The sequence below is a fragment of the Taudactylus pleione genome, unplaced genomic scaffold (assembly GCF_031769625.1).
Source record: "Taudactylus pleione unplaced genomic scaffold, aTauple2 ptg000147l, whole genome shotgun sequence".
NCBI lineage: Eukaryota > Metazoa > Chordata > Amphibia > Anura > Myobatrachidae > Taudactylus > Taudactylus pleione.
Window position 1 is genome coordinate 3,750,001 of NW_028284549.1, and position 10,914 is coordinate 3,760,914.

A 10,914-nucleotide genomic window follows, 5' to 3' on the forward strand; every position below is an offset into this window, starting at 1 on the left:
TACATGTGTAACCTGCACCATACCTGGCACACATTATTATATACTATATGTGTAACCTGCACCATACCTGGCACACATTATTATATAACTACATGTGTAACCTGCACCATACCTGGCACACATTATTATATACTACATGTGTAACCTGCACCATACCTGACACACATTATTATATAACTACATGTGTAACCTGCACCATACCTGGCACACATTATTATATGCTACATGTGTAACCTGCACCATGCCTGGCACACATTATTATATGCTACATGTGTAACCTGCACAATACCTGGCACACATTATTATATACTACATGTGTAACCTGCACCATACGTGGCACACATTATTATATACTACATGTGTAACCTGCACAATACCTGGCACACATTATTATATACTACATGTGTAACCTGCACAATACCTGGCACACATTATTATATAACTACATGTGTAACCTGCACCATACCTGGCACACATTATTATATACTACATGTGTACCCTGCACGATACCTGGCACACATTATTATATACTACATGTGTACCCTGCACGATACCTGGCACACATTATTATATACTACATGTGTAACCTGCACCATACCTGGCACACATTATATACTACATGTGTAACCTGCACGATACCTGGCACACATTATTATATAACTACATGTGTAACCTGCACCATACCTGGCACACATTATTATATGCTACATGTGTAACCTGCACCATACCTGGCACACATTATTATATAACTACATGTATAACCTGCACCATACCTGGCACACATTATTATATAACTACATATGTAACCTGCACCATACCTGGCACATATTATTATATTAACCTGCACGATACCTGGCACACATTATTATATAACTACATGTGTAACCTGCACAATACCTGGCACACATTATTATATGCTACATGTGTAACCTGCACAATACCTGGCACACATTATTATATGCTACATGTGTAACCTGCACCATACCTGGCACACATTATTATATGCTACATGTGTAACCTGCACCATACCTGGCACACATTATTATATAACTACATGTGTAACCTGCACCATACCTGGCACACATTATTATATACTACATGTGTAACCTGCACCATACCTGGCACACATTATTATATAACTACATGTGTAACCTGCACCATACCTGGCACACATTATTATATAACTACATGTGTAACCTGCACCATACCTGGCACACATTATTATATACTACATGTGTAACCTGCACCATACCTGGCACACATTATTATATGCTACATGTGTAACCTGCACCATACCTGGCACACATTATTATATGCTACATGTGTAACCTGCACCATACCTGGCACACATTATTATATGCTACATGTGTAACCTGCACCATACCTGGCACACATTATTATATAACTACATGTGTAACACGCACCATACCTGGCACACATTATTATATGCTATATGTGTAACCTGCACCATACCTGGCACACATTATTATATACTACATGTGTAACCTGCACGATGCCTGGCACACATTATTATATACATGTGTACCCTGCACGATACCTGGCACACATTATTATATACTACATGTGTAACCTGCACGATACCTGGCACACATTATTATATAACTACATGTGTAACCTGCACGATACCTGGCACACATTATTATATAACTACATGTGTACCCTGCACGATACCTGGCACACATTATTATATAACTACATGTGTACCCTGCACGATACCTGGTACACATTATTATATAACTATATGTGTACCCTGCACGATACCTGGCACACATTATTATATACTACATGTGTAACCTGCACGATACCTGGCACGCAATATTATATAATTACATGTGTAACCTGCAGAACACCTGGCACATATAGCGCGAGCATTACCAGCACCTGCAGTACATCTATAGCTATATATTCTCACAGCATCTGTTCTGCACTGTAATATCGGACAAGGGACGTTACACGGTTCGCCAGCTTTTATATTCAGAGGCCATAATGGAAAGAGATCTGTTTTAAAAATAACCTCTGGCTCTATGTACGAATAGCGATAAATCTTTTTTTTTTTTAAAGTACCCTGGAGAAACATCCATCTGCGCCCTGGCACCTTCGCACAGTACAGCTGATGGCCAGCAGAATCCACGGTACAGCTTTAAATTAAATGGAGATTAAATGCCAGAACACTGCAATAGGGGCCTGCAGAATGCCGTCATAGGAAGCAATAGACACTAGTACGTTCTTCTTCTGTACAATCTGCAGGTGGATGTGATCAAAAATGCCTCCTGCCACCTACACAGCTCCTGCCCATGCTTTATCCTACCTCTCTGTCACTCCCTTCTACCAGCCTGCTGAGCCCTCAGTCACAGGTGCCATCTTCTGCCAGTGACTAGAAGTAATTTCCCTGCGGTCTCCTCTAATGTATGCCTGACTACCTATCCCTGCACAGTGTTGTGTGACTATTTCTCAGGTCTGTCAGTGTGTAGCACTGGTGCACTGCAGGCATCATGCGCCCCAGGCTGGGATGGATAGGAAGATGCACTGCAGGGGTGGCGGCGGGCACATAGTATGTGCGATATAACAGTAAATAATGCCCATAAATCCTTATACGGACAATCGTTTTGCTGGTGCTCTGTAGGAATGATGATGTCCATGGATTGTGAGGCACTGCAATGCAGGTATCCAGTGCCCAGGGACTGAGGTAGATGAGGAGCTCAGAGAACCATGGCAGGGCCACTACCTGTCACCAATCCTGTCCTGTGCCCACCTGTCACCACAAAGCACTGAGCAAGGTGCTAGTGCCAGGAGAAAGTGAAAGAATATGAGGGATTTGTGGCAAATTATTACTATTATAACGAGAGAGAGAGAGAGAGAGAGAGAGAGAGAGAGAGAGAGAGAGAGAGAGAGAGAGAGAGAGAGAACATATTCTGTTGTTCTTTGCATTTGGGATACTATGAGGTACCAATGCCTGTGGTAAGAACAGGCAGGTGAGCCAGCAGCAGCAGTGATCTGCAGCAATGTGCAGGCAGGTGCAGGTAACAAAGAGCTGAGCTGTTGGGTGCAATTAGATGGGAGAGTGCAGGGATTAGATAGACTATTATACACACTACATGCAACAAATAGGCTGCTGGCTTCATACAACTGTGCAGACAGACAGCTGCAACATTTAATATAGGGAGGTTGACGGAAAATGCAGGGGAAGACCATAACAGATGACAGAAGGATACAGGTGGAGCTGCAGACGATGGGATGGTCAGCAGATGTGATACCTGGTTACTGGCTATGGGTTACCCACAGGTGGGTATGAGAGTGTGGCTGAATGAGAGGTTGGAAGCTGGCAGTACCCATTAGCAGCAGTATAATAACGTTCCATCATGGCCTGTAATACCCGGTAATAGCAGCAGACAGTACTCACCGGGTGGTTGTGTCTCCAGCTGCAGCACTGGGAGATGCTCAGATCGCCTGTGATCAGCTGCGGCTTGGAAGGAGCTGGGGATGGCCCCGCCCCCGCCCCGATATTAGCATAACCACGCCTATTCGGTGGATACAGCGCATACTAATAGCAGCTTTGCCCCCGGAGCACGGATCTCCTCCCTGTTACATTGTTGCAGACGCTGCTGCGTGTAGTGTAGCTGACCCAGAGGATAGGAGAGGAATGACAATTCTATATACAAATGAGAGATGCAGAATTGGGAGTGAGAGGTTACGGTATAGAACATATAGGGGTCTGTTGTTTATGAAGCGATAAGCTATTGCTATGTTGTTTTTGTTGTTGTTGAATTGTCTTATCTGAGATTCTTCCAAACATCCAACAGGTAAAGTGCTTAGAAATGGCTTGCTCCTGTCACCTCCATTTCCGCTACCTTCCCCTACCCCCCCCCCCCCCCCCCCCCATGTTATTCTTCATCACTTAACTTCTACAGTAGGTGAAAATGAACATTAATACCACGGATATCTCCTGCTTACCTTTCAGTCACAATCTGGTCTGCGGTTCGCATGTTGGGCCTGATTCATTAGGGATCGCTATTGCGATCGCAGCTGAGATTACGCATGCAGACCTGCTGCGAAAATATGCTAATGATTGCAATCACAATGCCGTCGCAGGCCAACATAAAGATGGCCACTTCCCCTTACATCCATAATACCTTGCAAGTCTGTGAAAACATCGGTCCCATCAAGTAACATCGGAACCTCACGCACAATTACACAAGGTCAGTCCTTACTCAGAAATTGCTGATCTTCCTGTACGCAGTGAGAGCTCAAGCTGCGTATGCCATCGCAGTGGATAATTTATGCACGCCCCTGTAACGGTGTTTAAATGCACTGACACACCTGTTTCACCTACCACCAAAAACGCTCACTTCCTGTCATTCACTCTGCGATTGGTCTGCGTGGTCTCTGCGATCACAGTGCAATCGCAGTGGTGCCTTCGCGCAGCGCACTGCGTTGCATACGCATTCACAGTACGCAACAATCGGACATCTGCGTACGCTATAGCAATACCAACTCGTAATGAACCAGGCCCTCTATATGGAGACCAAAATTCATCAAGCTCTGAAAATACTTATTTTTCGGAGCTTGACAGCAGGAATCTGTTTGTTCCTGCACTCCCGCTCATTCCTATGGGAAGGAGATCTGGTGTTGCGAAGAGGGATCAGATTGCCCCTGTTCAGCTCCTTCTGCCGGATGCTGGGGCTTTGTGTGCCTGCAGGGCCGGATTAAGATCTGTGGGGGCCCCTGGGCAACAAACATGTGGGGTCCCTAATATATATATATATATATATATACTGTATATATATATATATATATATATATATATATACACACACACATACACTCAATGGACAAAATGGGGATGCACAGTGGTGCCCCTTATGCAGTGCCCTCAGTAGTAGCAGTGCCCACAGTGGTAGTGTCCCTTATGCAGAGCCCACAGTATTAGTGCCCTTTATGCAATGCTCTCTGTAGTAATGCCCCCTGTAGTAATGCTCCCTGTAGTAATGCCCCCTGTAGCAATACCCCCAGGAGTAATGCTCCCTGTAGTAGTGCCCCCTGTAATAATACCCCCTGTAGTAGAGCCCACTGTAGTAATGCCCCTTGTAGTATTGCCCCCTGTGTAGTGCCCCCTGTAGTAGAGCCCCCTGTAGTAGGGGTCTCTCCCATAGTGCACTGCACACTGCTGGAAGCTGGAGCTCAGGAGTGAGCTCCGGCCTCTGTCTGTCGCTGCGGGGAGGGAGCCCCGTGGTAAGAAAATCTCAGCGGGTGCATGGCAAATGGAGCCTCCCAGCGGAATGGTGTACATGTGGGGGTCCTTTTTATGTGGGGGCCCCGAGAAAACCACCCCTTTCGTCCCCCCTTAATCCGGCCCTGTGCACCTGTGTGAAGCCCATTTCAGGCATGCGCACTAGCACTGCTGAGTCTTACTCGGCAGTGCTATGTTTCACTGCTACTAAAGTAGCAGTGATAGGAATCGTGGGGACAGCGGAACTTCGAATGTTCCAGTGTTGCAATATGCACCGCTGCTGCTCACAACAGTGTTGGATACTTAATTTTAATGAATAGGCCCCTTTGAGCACGCCAGTTTTCCATTTACATAATGCCACCTACAATGGCGTTATATTTATGCCTCAAATTGTGATAATATTAGCTTATTGTAGTTTAATAAACTGATTCCACAATGCAGTCCTCAAAGTAGGCTATGGGGCTGCGATGCAATGTGCAAATAGAGGAACCGCAGCCCGCGGGAGACATATTATTATCATTATTATTATTATTATCCTTTATTTAAATGGCGCCACAAGTGTTCCGCAGCGCCTTACAAAGTACATAAACAATTTGACAAGTGACTTACAGTACAATATAGGACAAGGACATGGATAATATACATTGCTACATTAGTGACCATAACGCCTAGATATGCAACAGAGCATAAGCAACCAAGTGTTAGGTGCCCTGGTAGGGGGTAAAATGTAGATGAAAGTAAAGTAAGGAGAAGCACAAGAGGGTAGAGGGCCCTGCTTGTAGGAGCTTACATTCTAAAGGGGAGGGGCAGACAAACAGGAGTGACACAGATGGGGTAAACGGAGGAAGGAGCATGTTGCAGCAAGTTGGGATGGGAGCTGGAAGGCTTTGATGAAGTAGCGGGGTCTTAAGAGCCCGTTTGAAGGATTGCAAAGAGGTGGAGAGTCTGATGGGGAGAGGGAGAGAGTTCCAAAGGTCGGGAGCAGCATGGGCAAAATCTTGGAGGCGGGAGTGGGAGGAAGTAATCAGTTGGCATGAGAGGCGGCATGCATTTGTTGAGCAAAGAGGGCGGACAGGAGAGTGGAGGGAGATGAGGTCAGAGATGTAAATGGGAGAAGATTGGGTGAGGGCTTTGTAAGCAAGCATGAGTACCTTGAATTGGGTTCTGAAAGGGAAGGGGAGCCAGTGGAGGGCTTGTAGGAGAGGGGAGGCAGATGTAGAGCATTTGGAGAGGAAGATGAGTCGAGCAGCAGCATTGAGGACAGACTGGAGAGGAGAGAGATGGGATTTGGGGAGGCCAGATAGGAGGAGGTTACAGTAGTCCAATCTGGATATGACCAGTGACATATGTGGTTTCTCGCTTCATAAATAGTGATAGCGAGCAGCACTGATCATCCATTTTCAGCAAAAAGGGTGATAACTTGAGCCCTAAAAGCAAATATCTGGTGCTACAGGTTACTGCCAATTTGCACCTAGTTTAGAGGTTCCCAAACGCGGTCCTCAAGGCTCCCCATCAGTTCAGGTTTTAGAGATATCCATGGCTGAGCACAGGTGGCTTAATTAGTACAACAGTCAATTTGATCTAACCACCTGTGCTCAACCATGGATATCTCTAAAACCTGAGCTGTTGAGGTGCCTCGAGGACCGTGTTTGGGAAACTCTGACCTAGTTAGTAAATAACCCTCATCAAATATGTGGAGACAAGAGATAAAGTGATTTATAAAGATATCTGAGCTGATTCTGAGTCGGACGCAGCTCCTTAGATGGGCGCAAGTAGCGAGTGTTAGCAAACTGCGCATGCAAAACAGTGGGCGGAGCCGCTCACCACTTGAAGCTGTACGAATAGTCGCACTAGCCCTACAGAAACGCTCATTAGCTAGTAAATGAGTAAGTCTGGCTTCCACGGCATCACGCAAAAACAGCCACTTCACATCCGACTCATAATTCGAACCACGTTGCAGAGTTGGCAGCGATTGCATCATAAACGCAGGCGCAATTTGTATTTACTACAAAAAAGTTGCCATTGTGCGTATATCTCAAGCTTCAACTATCGCAAAATACAGGAAGGGCTACACCAGTGGCCTAGGCCCCAGGGTAAGACCAGTTATTCACCAAAAACCTTTATGCCCATGTTTTAAGCCATTTGTTTTGTTTGTAACATACAAATTGACTTTTAGGAATAAAAAAAAAAACTTCAAATACTTCTCTCACACATGAGAGACCGCTCCACGTCTTGTGTACGAGAAAACATTGCATCAATACACACACAGAAACCTACTATATGCCCGGGCAACGAATAGCGCACCGGTCAGCGTCATTAGTGCAACTGTAATCAGACCATCATCATCGCCCACTTTTTGCCCCCACCCTTGAAAACCCATAAACAATATGGCTCGCTTATACGTACAGTATGTGCGTCTGTGTCCTGGGCACAACACGGGCAAAATCTTGGAGGCGGGAGGGGGTGGAAGTAATCAGTTGGCAGGAGAAGCGAATCTGTTGAGCACAGTGGACGGGCTGGAGAGTGAAGGGAGATGAGTTCAGAAATGTAAATGGGAGAGGATTGGGTGAGGGCTTTGTAAGAACCTTGAATTTGGATCTGAAGGGGAAGGTGAGCCAGTGGAGGGCTTGAAGGAGAGGGGAGGCAGATGTAGAGCGTTTCGAGAGGAAGATGAGACGAGTAGCAGCATTGAGGACAGATTGGAGTGGAGAGAGGTGGGAGTCAGGGAGGCCAGATAATGAACAGGCCCCATAGAGAGATGAGAGTCATAGATCAAAAGCGTTCTATAAGATATGCCTTCATTAGAAGAAGAGATAAAGAGTACCAAGGTGTGACAGCAGGAGAAATGGTAGAGGAACCATTTACACAGAGATGATATCGATAAAATGGTGAGACACAAATTTATGGATGCAAATTTTTATTTTTATTTTTTTCAAACTAAGGCCCGTATTCAATTTGAGGCCGGACTTTTCGCCTGCCAGACTTTTCGCCTCCTTCGCCTGTTCTGCAGGCGGAAAGTATCACGCGCATGCCCGCTTATCCCCGTATTCAATTTCTAAGGACGCGAAAACGGGAAAAGGCGAAAAGTCCTGACAATTTTTGGGAAATCATCCTGACACCCCCCTAAAGATGTCCTGACATGGGGGATCACTATAGGTACCCCCGTTTTTGCCTGCTGAAGTGAAGTCGGGTTTTTAAATAGCCGCGGCAGGTGCATAAATGCGGCTTTGAAGAAGGTGATGAAGAATAGCATTTAGCAATTTTGGGGGGGGGGGCAAATAACTATGCCCATCAAATTTGGGGCACATGAAAATGGGTGCAAGCATATTTTTAAGTCCCTAAAATGATTTTTAAAGATTATTTTCACCCCCAAAATTAAAGATAAATATTTTGGGGTGTCCTGATTTTTTTTAAAAACTTTTTTTGACACACATTACTTTTAGGGGACATTCCCAGGGGTGCAGACTATTTTTTTTAAGTATGCACCCATAAACACCAATTCTGCACTTTTTTTCGCCACCTATTCTGTAGAGAAAACTTATCCCCGATTTTTTACAAAGACTTTTCGCACCTGCAAAAAGTCTTTGAAATTGAATACGGGGATAAATGAAACAGGCGAAAATTATCGCCGATAATGGGTTTTCGTCTCAAACTGAATACGGGCCTTTAACTTTTTAAAATGAATAATGATTTTGCTCCGCCTTCAGAAAATAAATATTATTTTATGGGAAGCATAAACATGGTATAAATGACATTGTATTGATTACACAATTTGCAATAGTTGGTTTTTAATCTGCCAAAATAAGTGGAGCTACAATAACAATAAAGAGATAATATTGTGGTTGTCCCACAAAATATAAAGCTGGATACACACTATCAGATAGGGCGTGCCAATCCGACAAACGCTGCAATCCGGCAGGGCCTGATCGTAGGACGCAGCACTTGGATCTGCGATGCAGAGGCCTCCTGCTGTATTAGCCTATTAGTTGCAATCTATGAGATTTAATACATATGTGTTTCTGTGAGATATTAGTCACAGATGTATAGGGGGACATGTATCAAGCCTTTGAGAGAAATAAAATGGAGAAAATGGAGAAGTTGACCATAGCAACCAGCCAATCAGCTTCTAGCTTTTATGTTGTGCTAGAAAAATGACAGAAGCTGATTGGTTGTTTTGGGCAACTTGTCAATTTCATCATTCTCCAAGAAATACATCTCCCCGATAGTGTTTATGGGGTCTATTCATCATCATCACTTCATTTATACAAAAGCTGATGAAAAGTAACATTCTCACCTACTTTTGTAGAAATGGAGTGTCAGGGTAATTCATCATTCCTGTAATGCAGGAGATATAACAGATATTTCCTGGTTACAATTCTGCCCTGATAATTTCCACAGTCCCAATACTGTAGCATGGGTATGTGGAAATTATGGAATTCATCAAGAATTTGAGTGTGTAACTGTACGCCACCCTGAGATGGTGTACAGGCCCCCGAAAGCCTTCACAAGCCTTTCCAGATCCTTCCCTGCTCTATCCCTACTGCCTTCAGCGCATACATGCCTACTCTCCCGGCGGAAGTCGCCGAAGGCTCACGATTTTTCAGGTAAGCCCTCGCACCCCCGGAAGACTAGGCATATCTCCCGCATCCCGTCCAGTTCCTAGTAAAAGTGGGCAGGATGGGGAGATTTTATGGGGAATTTTCAGGTCCGCGAGTGGGGACGGGGCTAAAATGAAGCGAATCACATCTTTTTGCCCTGACCCCTGCTCACGGACCCGTGAGTCGCAGCCTTTTTCTGGTGGTGGGGCGGGGCCTAATGATGTATACAGTCCGGACCTTCCCCCCGAAGATGTCACAGAATCTCCTCTCCGGGGCTTCTCCCGGGGAGGGGATTTAGAATGTCGGCAAGTATGTTTCAGCGGCTGTCTTTTACATCTCCCTCCCTCCTCCCCTTCACACCACCTGCAGGCTATCTTACCTGCCTCCGGGGCTCTCTGTTACTGCCCCCTGGCTCATTCAGAAGTAGCACCGGTGGCTCGCTGTGGAGGGGGGGTGCAGCTCGCTGCGGAAGGGGGAGGCACTGCACTAGAAGGCAGAGGAGACACCACAGGGACACCGGGGGAGAGGGGAGTGACGGTGAGCAGGTGCAGCCAGGGAGACGGGAGACATGGGCTGCAGGTACGGCCAGGGAGAGGGGAGAGAACGGGAGCTGGTGTGACCAAGGATAGGGGAGAGGTGGGGAGCCTAGTGCGGCCACGGAGAAGAGAGAGACGGGGAGCCTAGTGCGGCCAGGGAGAGGGGAGGCACGGGGAGCAGATGCGGCCAAGGAGAGGGGAGACACTGGGAGCCTAGTGCGGCCAGGGATAGGGGAGAGACGGGTTGCAGGTGCAGCCGGGGAGAGATGGGTTGCAGGTGCGGCCAGGGAGAGGGGAGAGATGGGGAGCCTAGTGCGGCCACGGAGAGGAGAGAGACGGGGAGCCTAGTGCGGCCATGGAGAGGGGAGAGACGGGCAGCAGGTGCGGACAAGGAGAGGGGAGACACGGGGAGCCTAGTGCGGCCAGGGATAAGGGAGACACGGGCAGCAGGTGCGGACAAGGAGAGGGGAGACACGGGGAGCCTAGTGCGGCCAGGGATAGGGGAGAGACAGGTTGCAGGTGCGGCCAGGGA

The 10,914-nt window shown here is 46.6% G+C and overlaps 1 protein-coding gene across 4 annotated transcripts in view; it reads right to left on the reverse strand.

Annotated features, from left to right (window-relative positions):
- The window catches only part of MAP2 (microtubule associated protein 2), a 284,389-nt gene extending 280,906 nt beyond the window's left edge, over positions 1 to 3,483 (reverse strand). For all 4 annotated transcript variants that reach the window (XM_088474119.1, XM_088474118.1, XM_088474117.1 and 1 more), the window contains exon 1: positions 3,422 to 3,483. The gene's annotated coding sequence lies outside the window, so the exon portion shown is untranslated. The remainder of the gene's footprint in view (positions 1 to 3,421) is intronic.
- Between the last annotated feature and the right edge of the window lie 7,431 nt (positions 3,484 to 10,914).